We start from the raw sequence: 13,790 nt of genomic DNA on the forward strand, positions 1-13,790 counted from the left end.
ACGCTCACAGCCACCTTTCCTCGCCCAAGGAGYCTCAGGACAACTCAAAGCTGATTTTTTTTTCTCAACAGTGCTTTCCTGGCACACAAACCCCAGCTCTGGCTCTGCTGGGAAGTGGCTGTTTTTAGGAGCAGGCTTATTTCCCCATCAGGAGAAGGTTAGCAGTGTTTAGGACCAGCAGATGCTCACGTTGCTGGCAGACCCCTCTCTCCCTGCCACCATATAGGAGGGATTAAATGCAACACATTTTACACCCTGAAACACCTATAGTTCATATTAAAAGCAGGATGGATTCATTCTGGATACAGGRGCTTGAGTTTCACTCTGAATTCTCATGGGAATCATGCACACATATCTAAGCAGTCAATCTCACTTCTAGAAATCTCTCCTCACATTGATTAAGCATGAAATTTATATTTACAACTGCTTTACATCTGCCCACAGAAGACAGATTGACACTTAAAATGGTACCAAAAATAAGATTCTCCAGCCTGGCCAAAGGTCCCAGGCTCAGTGTCCCTGTCAGGAGGGGACAGGRAYTCCTCCCCCTATCCCAGTTWCTCCAAACCCCWTCCAACTTCTCYATAAAAATGGGGTATTTTCCATTTCTGGTGAAGATGAGGTGATAAACTTCATCATTCCCTCTTCTGCACATATTTACCATGGAAAGCATTTTATCTCAGACTACACTTACAAAGTATGTGTATAAATAACAGAAAAGCCTGCTAAAATTTTATGACTTTTGTTGCCATTTACCATTAAGCATAAACTTCCCCATGAAAGCTTTACTGAGGCAACTACAAAGGTTGGAAAAGGTTCACACCATTCTTTCTCCCTGTATAAATTATAAGTAATATGAGAACATTTACAATGTCTAACCACGGTGTTTTATGTCAGACAAATGTCTCTCTGTACTTGCAGTTCCTAAACTGTGCTAGCAAGAATTGCCTTTTTCTCATTCTTTTCTCTCTCTCCCTCCGCCTCCTTCTGCACCCAGCAGTCTCAGTCAAATCTGGTTTTATTCTTTCATATGATTTTAACATCAAGAATGCCTCGAGTCGAGGCTCTGCTTCACATAACAACATTGTTCTGTTTTGGAGAGCTTAACACTGAATGCTGAAACCTCCCCAGGTTGCCTCTGTAGGGTTTCAATTATCAGCTCTTCAGTTTTCCAGGAAAAGGGGAGAAAAAGCAACAAGAACTCACAGAGTTCAGCAGGATTTTAAAAGGAGAGTTTCATTACATGAGACATCATGTCATGGCAAAAAAAAAACAAAACAAAAAAACCCCAAACCCACCCAAATAACAGCAAGCAAAACTAGCAGGACAGATGGCACATGGTTGTCAAGGGCAATCTCCTGCAGTTCTGGCCAAACCTGAACGGAATTATGGTGATTTTGAGGCCCTGGTAAAGGCAAAACATAACCAAGGAAACAAGATTCATCCCCAGAAACCAGACACACAATTGCTGCTACACCTGAAACAACAAAATCCAGACCAAAACCGAAGAATATTTAGCTGAATTATCGCCCAGGTAAAAGATGCAACCCAGGGGTGAGAAAAAGAATTCCAGGTCTTTGCAAACAAAATCCCAGTTAGTGCTTCTCTTCCTGTCTGAGGCCCTTCTTGAAGGAGCCAGCCCTTGCCAAACTGCAAAGCAGCAGCACTGATTCCTTATCACTGAGCWTGAGTTTCCTGGCAGAATGAAAGCAAGGCTCAAGGTAGCTCATATCAAATTAGGTCAGACAACWATAGCAGTGGCAAGCACTTGCTCCTTTTTATTTTCCTCCTCTCTGAAACAGGTTTGGKACTTGTATTAATTTGGTAATTAAAAATAACATGAGATAGAATGGAAAAAAAATTCCAGGGATCCTGGAAGATCTGAAAAACAAACAACTAACATCTCAACCCCATCACCTCACAAAGCTTTCTTCTCACTTGCTGGGTTTGGCTGGGACAGAGTTAATTTTCTTGGCAGCAGCTGGTAGAGCCAGGCTCTGGATTTGTGCTGGAYTCTGTTGATAACACAGGGATGTTTCASTTATTGCTGAGCAGGGCTCACACASTCAGATCTCTGCTCCTCACCCCTCCTGTGAGGATTGGGGGTGCACCAGGAGCTGGGGGGCACAGCTGACCCCAGGACAGCCCAGAACACACCAGGACACAGAGCTGGGGCATCTGGAGTGATGGCTTTTGTCCTGACCCCACATCTGCCTGCCCATGGGAAATGGGGAATCAATTCCTTGCTTTGCTTTGCTCGTGTGTGAAGCTTTTCCTTTACCTATTAAACTCTCACTACCTCAATACATGAGTTTTTCTCTTTTCCTCTCCCAATTCTCTCCCCCATCCCACTCAGATTAAACCACCACAATCCCACAGACATCCAACACACACATTTTTCCTCTTCAGTTGCCCTCCATGGAAGGAGATGACACTAAAAAAATGCTCCAGAAAGCACAGAGGTCAGAAATCATTTCACATCACCGCACAGAATGAAGAATCCTTTCTCAGCAGAAGGGTAAGGAGCTGTCTGACCAACTTACCTCTGAATTTTTTGGGTGGGTTGTTAAGATCACCTGCTTCTGGCTGTACAACACACCGATCATCCACAAGGCTGCAAAGAAATGAGCAGTGAAGTGAGATTCCATCCCCCTGCAGCCCCTCRCATCCTTCTCAACAAAACCAAAGTCGCTCATTTGCAATATTTCATCCGAGTGGCCACTTCAGCAGAAGACATTCCCCAAATGCCAAYTTATGCCAGATCTTTCTAAGAAGCATGCAGCTAGTTTTTAGTGTTGCCCAGAGCTGCGCTCCTGGGAGGAGGGACCATAAATCAGTCATTGCTCCTGGGTTCTGCATCGTCTCTGTGTGCCCTGCTCGAGGTGCAGACAGAACAGCCCATATTCTAGGGAGGTGACAGACAGCCTCAGGACAGGTCCTGCCTCTTGGACAGATTTGAGTCACGCTGCAAATGCGTGAATGAACAGGGAAATATGGCAACTGTGCCAACTGGGCACTGACCCTGTGAGCCCTCCAGCATTGGGAAGTGGCAGAAATGGTCACTGCCACAATGAAAATTGACTCCCAAAAGAAAGGAAGGCACAAAAGTACCCTCCTGCTCACCAGCCAAACACAAGGTGAGGCAAGGGATGGAGAAAAYCTCCTCCTGTTCTGTCAGGAAGCAAGCTGGGTGAGTAAACCTAAGAGATTCCAACAGGGAATGCCAGGACAGAGCTCTCCATCCCTGCAAAAACCCACAGGATCATCGAAATCCCACAGAATGAAGGAAATGTAAGCACCACCTGTTCCCACAGCTCTGCCCGAGCAGGTTTGGATCAAGGTGGAATTGCACTTTTACCACTTCCAAATTGGAAAATTGCACCTGCACCCAAAGGTGAGGTTTGGTTTGATCCCAAACACCTCAATTTGGCCCCTTAAAAGCAATCTGTCAAAGAGGCYTTCTACACAAACGTAGAAAGTAAAACTCCAAGGTCAGAGGTTTGAGAGGTCCATTGTCATGCAGAATCAACTTGAGAAAGACTGAGACCTAGAATATGAGAGTTGTTCCTTGCAGAGGCTGGCCACATGCAGGGAGCATCTTCAGACAACAATTAGAGAAAATAAGAAGTGCATGAAAATTCAGAGATCAGAGAAAAACTAAGTGGGCTCAACAGTCCTATGCATCTAAAATTTGCATATGCAAACATTCAGAGTGAATTGCTTTTTTTCCCCATGGATTTTCTCCCTACTCAGTACTACATATACAAATAGGTGCTCCAACGTGAATGGMATTAATGTTTGAGCTGAAGCACCTGAACAAAGGGCCAAAAAATATCAAGGAAATGGGTTACTCTGATCATCCCACACAGATAATCTCAGTGCAACAGATCCCTCTCATCTGAGATTGAGTTGAAGGTAAAGAGGARCTTCCCAAACTAGAAAAGGAAAAATTTTACAGGGTGAAAAACACGAAGGAGGATAGGTTGTACACCAGTAATCATCATGAGGACAGCACTGAGTTTGGGAAACAGCAAGAGCAGAGTCCTGATTAAGCAACATGTCAKAGGAATATTAAACAGGAACACTCTTCAGAGGTTTAGGACAGCATTAGAATGTAGAGTGGTATCTGCTCCTCAACCTTCAGTAAGCACATAACAAGTCATTACACATGGTTATGACATCAGACTGTCAAAACTCCACATGGTCTAAAGGACAATTACACCAAATCTTTCCTTCGCTGCTTTAATTTTCTCCGGGACAAAGACTAAATTAAATATGGGACAAAACTAATTCGATTAGAAAGGCTTATTAAGATGATAATGCATTTCATGTTTCACATAGCAATTAGGATTTCTGGCTCAAAATTAGGCTCAGAAGATACGTGGCCATTCTATAATGCAGGGATTACCCTAAAAGAGCACTAACCAAATTAAAGGCTGGAACACTCTTTGGGGCTGCCAGGAGAACATCCCATCGAGCCCAGCAAACACACGTGCTTGGGGCCTGTACAGTCCCAAAGGACTAGCCATGGTGAAAAATATCTGCTCAGCAATGCCATCAGAAGCCACAGCCACTGCAAACTGGTCATCATGCACCGCATGGGATTCCACATGACACGACAACTTTCTACTTGGTCTGGAATTATTTACTGCCAAACTCGCTCGGGGACTGGGAGGAAGAACAAGAGGCAGATGTACAGGATAATTCATGGTGCCAGTGTTCAGCAGATAGTATTTGGCCCGTCACACAGCTKATCCAGGGCTGCACAGTGCACGTGTCATATTTGACGAGGACCTGGGAAATTTGTCAAATACATTCGCCAAATACTATTCAACCAACCCTACTTACTACATCCCTTGCTTTTATCATACCTTCTTTCCTTTCTGGCAGCATCCCATATTTTCTTCTCTTTCCTATAATAGATCATGGTGCATCTTCAGTGTCTGCTTCCTTCTCTGCCCCCTTATTTTCCAGAATCCTAATAGCTAGAGGACTAAACCTACAAGTTAGTTTGGAGTCACTCAGGTGAGATTGCAGCCCATCGCTTCCTGCCGAGGCACTTACCAGGATGCTGTTTCTGTACCCTGCTTGGGAGCTCCACTCAGCAGCTGCAGCTGGRCTGGAGGCATCAAAAAAATGTGCTGTGACTGAACCCACCCTGAGGCCCCTAGGGCTACTGGAAATGACAGAGAGCAGGTTGTGTGCGTGGCCCTGGCTCCGTGGCACACGCTGCTCCCCTCTCACAGCTTTGGGAATGGGGGAAATGTTCTCTTGGGGCTCCTCACCCTGCCAGAGCTCCTCCCCAAGCAGCTCCTGATGTTTGCAGAGGTTCCTCCTCAGTGGGATCAAACATTCCCTGGCCCTCCTCAGAGCTGCGCTCCAATTCCGTGGTTTGCTCCGCCAGCTCTTCCTTTCCCCACGTGAAAAGCTACTTTTTTTGGTTAACAGAGTAGCAATCACCTGTCCCTGTCCTTGGGGAGGGCAGCACCAAGGGGATCACACTGGGGGCAGCAGCCACTGAGCTCCAGCAAAGCACAGGGCTCCAAACATCTCCTCCTTGGATGGGAGAAGAACAATTTCATTTGTGGGAGAAACCTCAAATTAAACTTCAGTTTTAAGGCAACAAGTCGTAGTGGTGTTTAAACCATTTGGCTTGGGGATTTGGTTATTTTTCTAGATATATAGCTTTTTTTTTTAACTACTTGCACTGCCTGTGCTCCATCCTTTTGTGCAGGCAGCAGAGTGCACGGGGGTCTGTCCATCCTGACTGGGGAGGGGCAGGGAGGGACAGGACGGGACACACGGATGGACACGGGACACACAACAACATGAAAATAATTGGGTTGCATTCATTCCCCCTACCCACACCTCCACTCAACAAGGCTCCTCCTCCCCACCAAGGACAGAAACCACACCACAGCCACTGATACATTCTCCAGCCTCCCAAAATCTATCTCACCACATTAACTTCAGGCCAGGTTTAAATTTAAGGCCAAATCTGTCCCTAAAGCTCCCTTGCTCTACCCAGTGTTCCCTGGGACCAGGCTCAGCAGAGGCAGCTGAGCTCTGCTAGTCCTCCTTAGGGTGTTTGGAATACAAGAGAACAGCTCTTCTTACCCCAAAGTGCTAATAAATCCATTTGTTGAGCCCTCTGCATAGAGAGAACAAATATCTCCAATATGAAGGAAGCTCGACATCTTGTCAGTCATCTCTGGCTTACTGCCCCTGCAAGGGAGAAAAAAAAAGAATAAAGCACAACATTAATGAGGCACAATTCCTGGGTGCAGCTACCAGAGGTTACAGCAACAGGACCCTCAGCCTTTGATTGTTCCTTTGTTTGAAAAACTGAACAAGTTCTTGCAGCAGAATGTCAAATATCAAAGAAAATGCAGCACGCCAGAGTGCTTGCTTGGAAAAATAAACCAGGGGAAAAAAACCAAGCAGCTACTGGCATCCCATTCTGTGAGGGATTGTTCCACAGGCAGGCATCCATCCCAGAGGATGCTGGAGTTGAGTCCAACCCATCCCAGCCCCCTGCCAGAGGGCACTGCTTCAGTTTAAGGCATATTTGCACCTAAAACACATTTCTTTGCCAGAATTAAAGGCAGGCTTAATTTAAAGGTTCTCCTTTGTGTGAATTTTCTGGAGAAATTCAAAATATTGACCTGATTGGTGGCAACAGTTTTTGGTCACATCAATATTTTGCTGTGGCACCAGCAGCCTCCTGCAGGTCCCAACCCAGAACTGGGTGCAGACCCATTCAGTACGCCTGACAACAGACTTTGCACGTAAGAATATAAAGATTTTTCAGAGCCAAACGCTTGTCAGGAAGCCAAATCCCTGTGAAGTCAGCAATACTCCAACCCTGGGTTTAAAATAGATGGCTTAAATGTAACACTGAGGAGACAGACACTGAGCACTGTCAACTTCCACTGCATTAAGAACTTGATTTTCTCTAAAGCCCCAAGTCCGAACTACACAGGAGCCACCTGTCATTTAAATAAATATAGAAAAAAATTGATTTCCAATCTGTCACAGCAACAGAGAGACAACATGAGCCCGGATAAAAACCCCAACTGAATAGATGTTCAAAGACACCATTTCCAAGGCCATGCTCTGGCTTCCTGGAGATCCTCCCAAGCCCTGCTTTTTGATCAGYGAGTTCAAAAGGCCCCGACAGCTCCTGTTTTTGAGGTTTTGAACAGAAACAGAGGCTCTTCCAAGCTGCTCCTCCTGGCAGGCTGTGAGCTCTGCCAGCCAACACTGCCCAGGGCCACACTCCCACAGATAAAGAAAAGATTTCCAAACACTCCCACCCTCTGTCTCCATCACACCCAAGGAGCTCCTGAATGGTCACAGAGCAGCACAGCTGAGCAGCAGGAGATTCTGCTCCTTACAGAGCACAGCCCTGCCTGTACAGGGATAAAYATTCATTTTTCCTGGATATTTTCTTGTTTACCAAAAGCATTAGGATCAGGTTGTAAAGGGAGGTTGGAGCTCAGCAAGGACAGATTCATGGGGGTTTAAAAGGTGATGTTTGCAGCTATGGACCTTAAGTTACACTTTTCTTCTKAAAAGCCCCAGCCAGCCCTCCCTCCTCCCTCCCAAACCATCTGTGCTGCTGGGAACAACAATAACAACTTCCATTATTATTAAGGGAAAGCACATTATAGACATTCTCTGCCTGTAAATCTGTGCCACTGGTACAGTTAAACAAACTCAGGGAAACCAAGAGATGCCAGGCCAAGCTGATGGGCAGGTAAAGGGGTCTCAGCTCCTCTGGAATCAAATCAAACCAATTTTGTGCACACAAAATCCCTTTGGCTCCATGGCCTTCAGCCACCCCATGTCACACAGTCTGTCCCCATTCTTTCCCCATAAGTGGACARAAAAACGCTGCTCCCTATTTTAAGATATGTGCCACAAAACAGACAAATGTGCAGAGTGACTGAATTTGCAGCTGGAAATACAACTTTGACTGGAARCACAACTTTCCCCATTTCCTGACTTGGATGCTGACTACAAACTTTAGSCTAAAAAACTGTTCATCCCTCAAAATTAACCTCAGCTGTGAATTAATACAGCCCAAAGCAAAAGCTACCTGAGCCAACAAAAACCTTCAAAATTAACCCTTTCTACAATGGCATTCAGGTTCCCTTTTCAGGCTGTAAAGGGATTACATTTTCCTTTGAAAGAGGCAGATGTGCACTGCAGCTGTTCCCAAGGGAATGTGAAGGTCAAAATTATCGACTTCCATTAGAGATTTCTTTCTTGGCAAAAGGGAAAAAAAAATCCTCAGACCATTGACCAAAATCAGGCTCGGGGATGGACAAGCAAATTCCTGCAATACTTTCCAAGATACAGCTTGAATTTTTTTCCTTCTTCACTGAGGAAAACCCCAGCATGCTATGACACCGTAACCCTGAGATCTCATGACAGTGCAAACCCCTAAAAAAAGCAATTTATTGACAATTCCATTGATAAAATGTTTATCAGCTTTACCTAGAACCATCACACAGTTCTGGATAGCAGAAAGGTTGGGTTAAGCCCAGCAGCAGTTCAGGTAGAGCTGGATTTAACTGCTGGGCTGTTCACAGATCCTTTTTAGAATTTCCTGTGTGAGCTTGGCAAAGTCACCACTGCAGAGCTGGGTTAGGGGTGCACACTGGAACCCCAGCCAGGTGCTCCCCACTCTTCCTGCTGGAGTCAGACCTTGCAAAGGGTAAATCTGGCTACAAAAAACTCATTTCTCAAGGCTTAGGCAAGGTTTAATCAGCACTGAATCCCTCACTTGCCCCTGTCTTGGTCACCACCTCAGATGGAGGTGCCTCCACCACCTCGGGGAGCTGGGAGCCAACTCCCACCAGGATGAGCCTCCAATAAAACACTGCTTTATCCTAAGGATTCCCCAGAGTCCAAATAAACCTGTCTGAGTCTATTCTGTGACAGCCAAACAGCCCCAGCCAGTCCTGACACCTCTCCAGACCAATGCTGCCGCTCAGCTCTGCCAGCGCTCAGGAACTCGCTGGAGTCACAGATGGACAGATGGACACAGGGACAGAGGGACTCGGGACACCCCACACACAGGAAAAGACCCTCATTCAGCTTTTGCAGCCTCCTCACTAGGGATTAATAAAATTACTCCAGTTATTGGCACCAAACACTAAATGATCACCCACCACCAATGGAGCATTTTCCACTTTTGATGATGACAGGAAGGCAAAAAGTACAACTTTGAACTTGAAGGTTTTCAAGAGTAAAGCTCCTGAGACCCCAGTTTGAAAACCTTTTTTAAAGAATGCTGCCACCAACAGCTGACCACAGTAATCCTCCCAAAATCAGGCCTCTATAGGARTCGTTTTTGATGCTTTTCTTCAGCAGGAGAAGCCAGAAGCGGAGGCAGTAACAACCTGTCAGCCTTGGCACGTTTATCATAACCCAGTTCCCAGTCCAGGGAGAGCAGAGGGACTGAGGAGGAGTCCAGGAGTGTCCCCCTGGCTGGGGAGGGGACAGGAGGCACTGACCACACATGGGATGACCATCAGGAGTCCCTGCAGTGCAGGACACAGCACTCCAGGAGGATTTTCCCACCCTCTCCATACCTGACTCCCATGGGCACAGCACAATCACACTGCTCAAAAAGCAATTGTGCTCCGTAGACAAACACAACCATTACCCCACAATTTATTTATTTTAGATATGCCAGTGCCAAGAGCAATTGATTATAGCAGAGRAGGGGACGGCCCTGAGAGAACATTTGCAGTTTTTTTGTGCTTAATCCCAGCTTTAATGGTGCTTTCCTTGCAAGAAAGGCCGCAGGAAATTCATCCTGTTCCAGCTGCAACAAGGCAATATTGGCCGGGGAGCATTGTCTTCATCTTTCCCTCAAACATTGCAGGAAAACAAGATTCCTTCCAAATAGACTCACTTTAAAAAAATCAAAGATGMAGTGCTGATAAGCATGGCAGTATCCAGCAAAAATGAAGTCAGGTCTCTTAATTCAGGTGGCAGCAATGTCAACAGCACCAATCCAAGCTTTAAAAATAATGTTCTTTTCCCACTAAGCTGAAGATCCTCATTCTAACAGACAGAAGGGCTTGCCAGACTACCAAAGAAATGTGAAACTARAAGTGGACTGTACACTGAGAAGTTAACTATATCTGCCCATAGACATAAAAAAATTCCTGAGAGATGAACACATTCTACAGCACTTTTTTTTCAAGTCCTGAAAGACCGAATTTTCATAATTATGCCAGTGACTATTTCCTCCCATCTATATAAAAGTTAGTGTCTGTTTCATATACAGTTTACATGCACCGGGAAAAAACAAATCAAGTCTCTGTTTAAGAAGCTGACTAAAAATAAACAAACAAACATAGAAACCTGCTGAATTTCATGGGAGTTTGAAGTGAATTTCACAATACTGACTTACTAATTTTTTTGCCAGTCTATAGCTTTGCTCTGTGGGGCTGGAKCTGAAAACGCATCAGCTAAATCCAGGCAGAGAATGAAAGCTAGGAAAACCTGCTATTTTATTTATCTCAGGAGCTTCAAGACCTTCCCCTCCTGTTTTGGGAGCACAAATCTGCACCCCAACACCACGAATTGGATGTTCTGACTGAACAGAGAGTGACACAACTCCGGGGCTCAGCTCTGATTATTATTATTTCCTACTGCAGGTTATTTTGTGTGTATCTTCAAAAGCAGCTGCTGTTCCTACAGCAAACAGGACTGAGCAGACCCAGCTGTGAAGGGTCAAGGGTTTGTCCAAGCTCTTTTCCAAGGTTTGTCCCCAAATTTAAGGTGAAACCCTGCAGCCCCATGCTCCCAGCAAGGCTCAGCTCTATTTCAAGGCACAAGCAGAACATATGCTCAGCCTAATGGCCTTGAATAAACCAGGATAAGCTGAATAAAGTCCMTGCAACGCAATCCTTTTTCCTCATTTCACAGCAGCGGTTAAAGCAGGATTAACAGTGAAAGCACAAACTGACTGCTCCACATCAAACACCTGAAGGAGACAGCCGCCTCTGGAAACGCTCMGAGTGGGAAATGCAATGCTTTGTAAACATTTCACACTAATTTCTCCCGTCACTCATCRCAGCCCCGATGCTAAGTTTAATAAAAACAGGTTTCAAGAGCGATGTTGGAGTTTGCTTTCCTTGAAGAGCGGAGTCAAGGCCCCGTCTGGAGTCCCTCTTCACAGGGACTGTTTGTGACAACATCCCTGCACTGTGTCATTCCTCACCTCAAGCCTTTSTGAAAAGGCTTTTCCAAAGAATCCSAAGCKATTTCCCCTGATTTCATGTCTCACACGTCTGCTYTGCGTGGGATTTTAATTCTTTATCCTATGACTGCAAATCCTATTTGTAAAATAAACAAGCCCAAATGTGTYTTATTGCCGAGGGTTTGATTTCCAGCAATTGGGGCACAAATCACTGCATCTTTCTAAGACAGTGCTAACAATGTTTGTTTAGAGCACAAAAAAGCTCCTTGCCTGCCCTGCAGCCCCAGGATGCACTCAGGTCTCTACTGGCACATTTTCACCATGGTTTAGTGCTCAAATAAACACTGGCAATTTTACATGCACCGGTACCAAAACTGCACCAGCGCTTTATCGAAGCCTTTTTCACTTTGTTTAAGAACAGAATCTCAAAACTGCACTTAATTGTTTCAACTTGGTTTACTGCAGACAGGAAGCTCTAGAGTGGAAGTTTAATTTTGTTTCGGTTTTTGATAGAAACAAGAGCAGAATTTAAGGGGAGAGAGACAACAAAGAAGCAAACACAAAGAACCACTGAATCATCCATAGGCAGAATCATCCAGAAAGTAATAGGTCTGAGAACTCCCAAGACCAGGTAAGTCTGTGTTTGAATTAAGTGGAATTGGGTCATTAATATCARTAAATTAGGCCAAGCAAGCCTAATGGTTCCATTTTTTAAATGCAACCATACCCTGTATCATACTGAAAGTCCAGCATTAAATAATCTGGGATATCCAAACTTTACACAATTACTTGGATGAAAATGTGGCCCTATAGACCAAGTTTTATATGACCTATAGATTTTATATGGGTTTTTTTTATAATATTCACAGAGCATTCCATATCTATTTTCACAGGTGCAGCTAACTCGAAAATCTGAACTCAAACCTGATGTTTCTCATTCTTATTTCAGTTTAAAAAAAAAAGGAAGGCTTCCTCCCYGAGGACGCTGAGAAAGATTCCTAAGAATCCCATTAAAGCAGCCAGAGCAGGGAGGAAGTGCTTTATTTAAAAGATCATCCAGTGAATAATCACCGTGCTGGGGCTGAGGACACAGCTCCGTCATCTGCAAAGCTTCTGACTTAGCAGATCTAAAAGGAGCTCTTTGCACTCGCCAGGGAAAGGCAAATAAAGGGATTTTKGGGATCTGGAAGAGGCCATGTCCTGAACACCGGGATCCTCACTCCATGCCTGCAGTGGGACTCAGCACTGCTCTGCACATGGAGTTATTTCAGAGATTACACATTAAAAAACCTATCAGTGGAGTACATTTATCTACCACAGGATCTTGTTTTCCCTTCAGCTGCAACCTTTCACGTCCAGGAGGCTGCTATCTGCCGCACACGGGCGSCTGATGAACCGTTAGATTAAGGAGAAATGCGCTTTCTCACACTGAGTATTTTTCCTCCCGACGCTAAAAACGCAGCCGATTTCTCTCCAATTTCCAGGCTGAGCAGGCAAGATGGAGGCTGGGGAAGAGGGAAGGARGGAGCAGCACAGAACTGTGACTTTCTCAAGGACATGCAGCAGGTCAGAGTCAGAGCCCAGATCCAAATCCAGGTCTCCCAAATCCCCACCCAAATCCCCACACCGCTCCTCTGCTCCCACGAGGGAAAGCAGTCTCACTGCACATCTCATCAACGCTTCCCCTTTCTCTAAAAATAAATAGGAAGAGGAGTGTAAACTCACACAGCAACATGATGGCCAAGCTAATTACATTCTATTCATACTATTTGCCACTGATAGGATAAATAGATTGTTTTATCCTATCAGTGACAAAGTTATTCAGAAGTTAATATTGCATAGGTGCAACATCAGTTTAAGAAAACAGATAAACTAACTCATTTTGCTAACTTTAAAATYTCAGTACAGGAAAGCAAACATGCACAATGTCCTTTTCTCCCTGTAAAGGGCGCCTGCATTTTTTTTTTTTAATTATTTGCCCAGTGCAACCAGACAAGCTAGTTAGAGAAAATTCACGTCAGAAGCACAGAAGTTAGACTCTGACAGCAATCCCTTCACAGCAGCCCCTAACTGAGGTAAAAACCACAACTGACAGGTGCTAGTGACAGGCATCTGCAGACAGCTGGAAAAAGAAAATGTGTTGGAGAAACACTGTCAGGGGAAAAACATCGTGGTGTTGTTCCAAACCAAGGAGGACCTGACAGCATCTTTTGAATGCCACTAAAAGCAAGGAGCACTTCCTGAAGGTGATGCTTGCTCAAGTGCATCCTTGCTGGCTCCAGCCCTGCTGGGAGGAGGCAGCCTGGACAGCAGCCTCTGGACGAGGCCCCTACAAGCACAGGATGTTTTCTGTTTCTATCAGGACAGAGGTGGAACATGCCAAAAGGACCAGGACAACCAATGTCATGGGGAGAGAGAGCAAGGCTTGGTTTATGGCACCAACTGGAGCTTGGCCAAGGAGCAGGGATGGCCAGGGAACAACAGGAGGGTTCAGAACAGCCCCAATGTCATTTGGCATGGCCAGGGATCTCCTGAGGGCTGACCACAGCAGGGACAGGTTCCCACA

The 13,790-nt window shown here is 45.3% G+C and overlaps 1 long non-coding RNA gene across 1 annotated transcript in view; it reads right to left on the reverse strand.

Annotated features, from left to right (window-relative positions):
* Positions 1-2,549: 2,549 nt before the first annotated feature.
* The window catches only part of LOC130580647 (uncharacterized), an 18,408-nt gene continuing 7,167 nt past the window's right edge, over positions 2,550-13,790 (reverse strand). The window contains exons 2-3 of the long non-coding RNA XR_008966141.1: positions 6,118-6,225; positions 2,550-2,614 (exon numbers count right to left, since the gene is read on the reverse strand). This is a non-coding gene — a long non-coding RNA (uncharacterized LOC130580647). The remainder of the gene's footprint in view (positions 2,615-6,117; positions 6,226-13,790) is intronic.

This window comes from Malurus melanocephalus, unplaced genomic scaffold (assembly GCF_030028575.1).
Source record: "Malurus melanocephalus ecotype Western Australia unplaced genomic scaffold, MMel_1.1 scaffold_351, whole genome shotgun sequence".
Taxonomy (NCBI): domain Eukaryota; kingdom Metazoa; phylum Chordata; class Aves; order Passeriformes; family Maluridae; genus Malurus; species Malurus melanocephalus.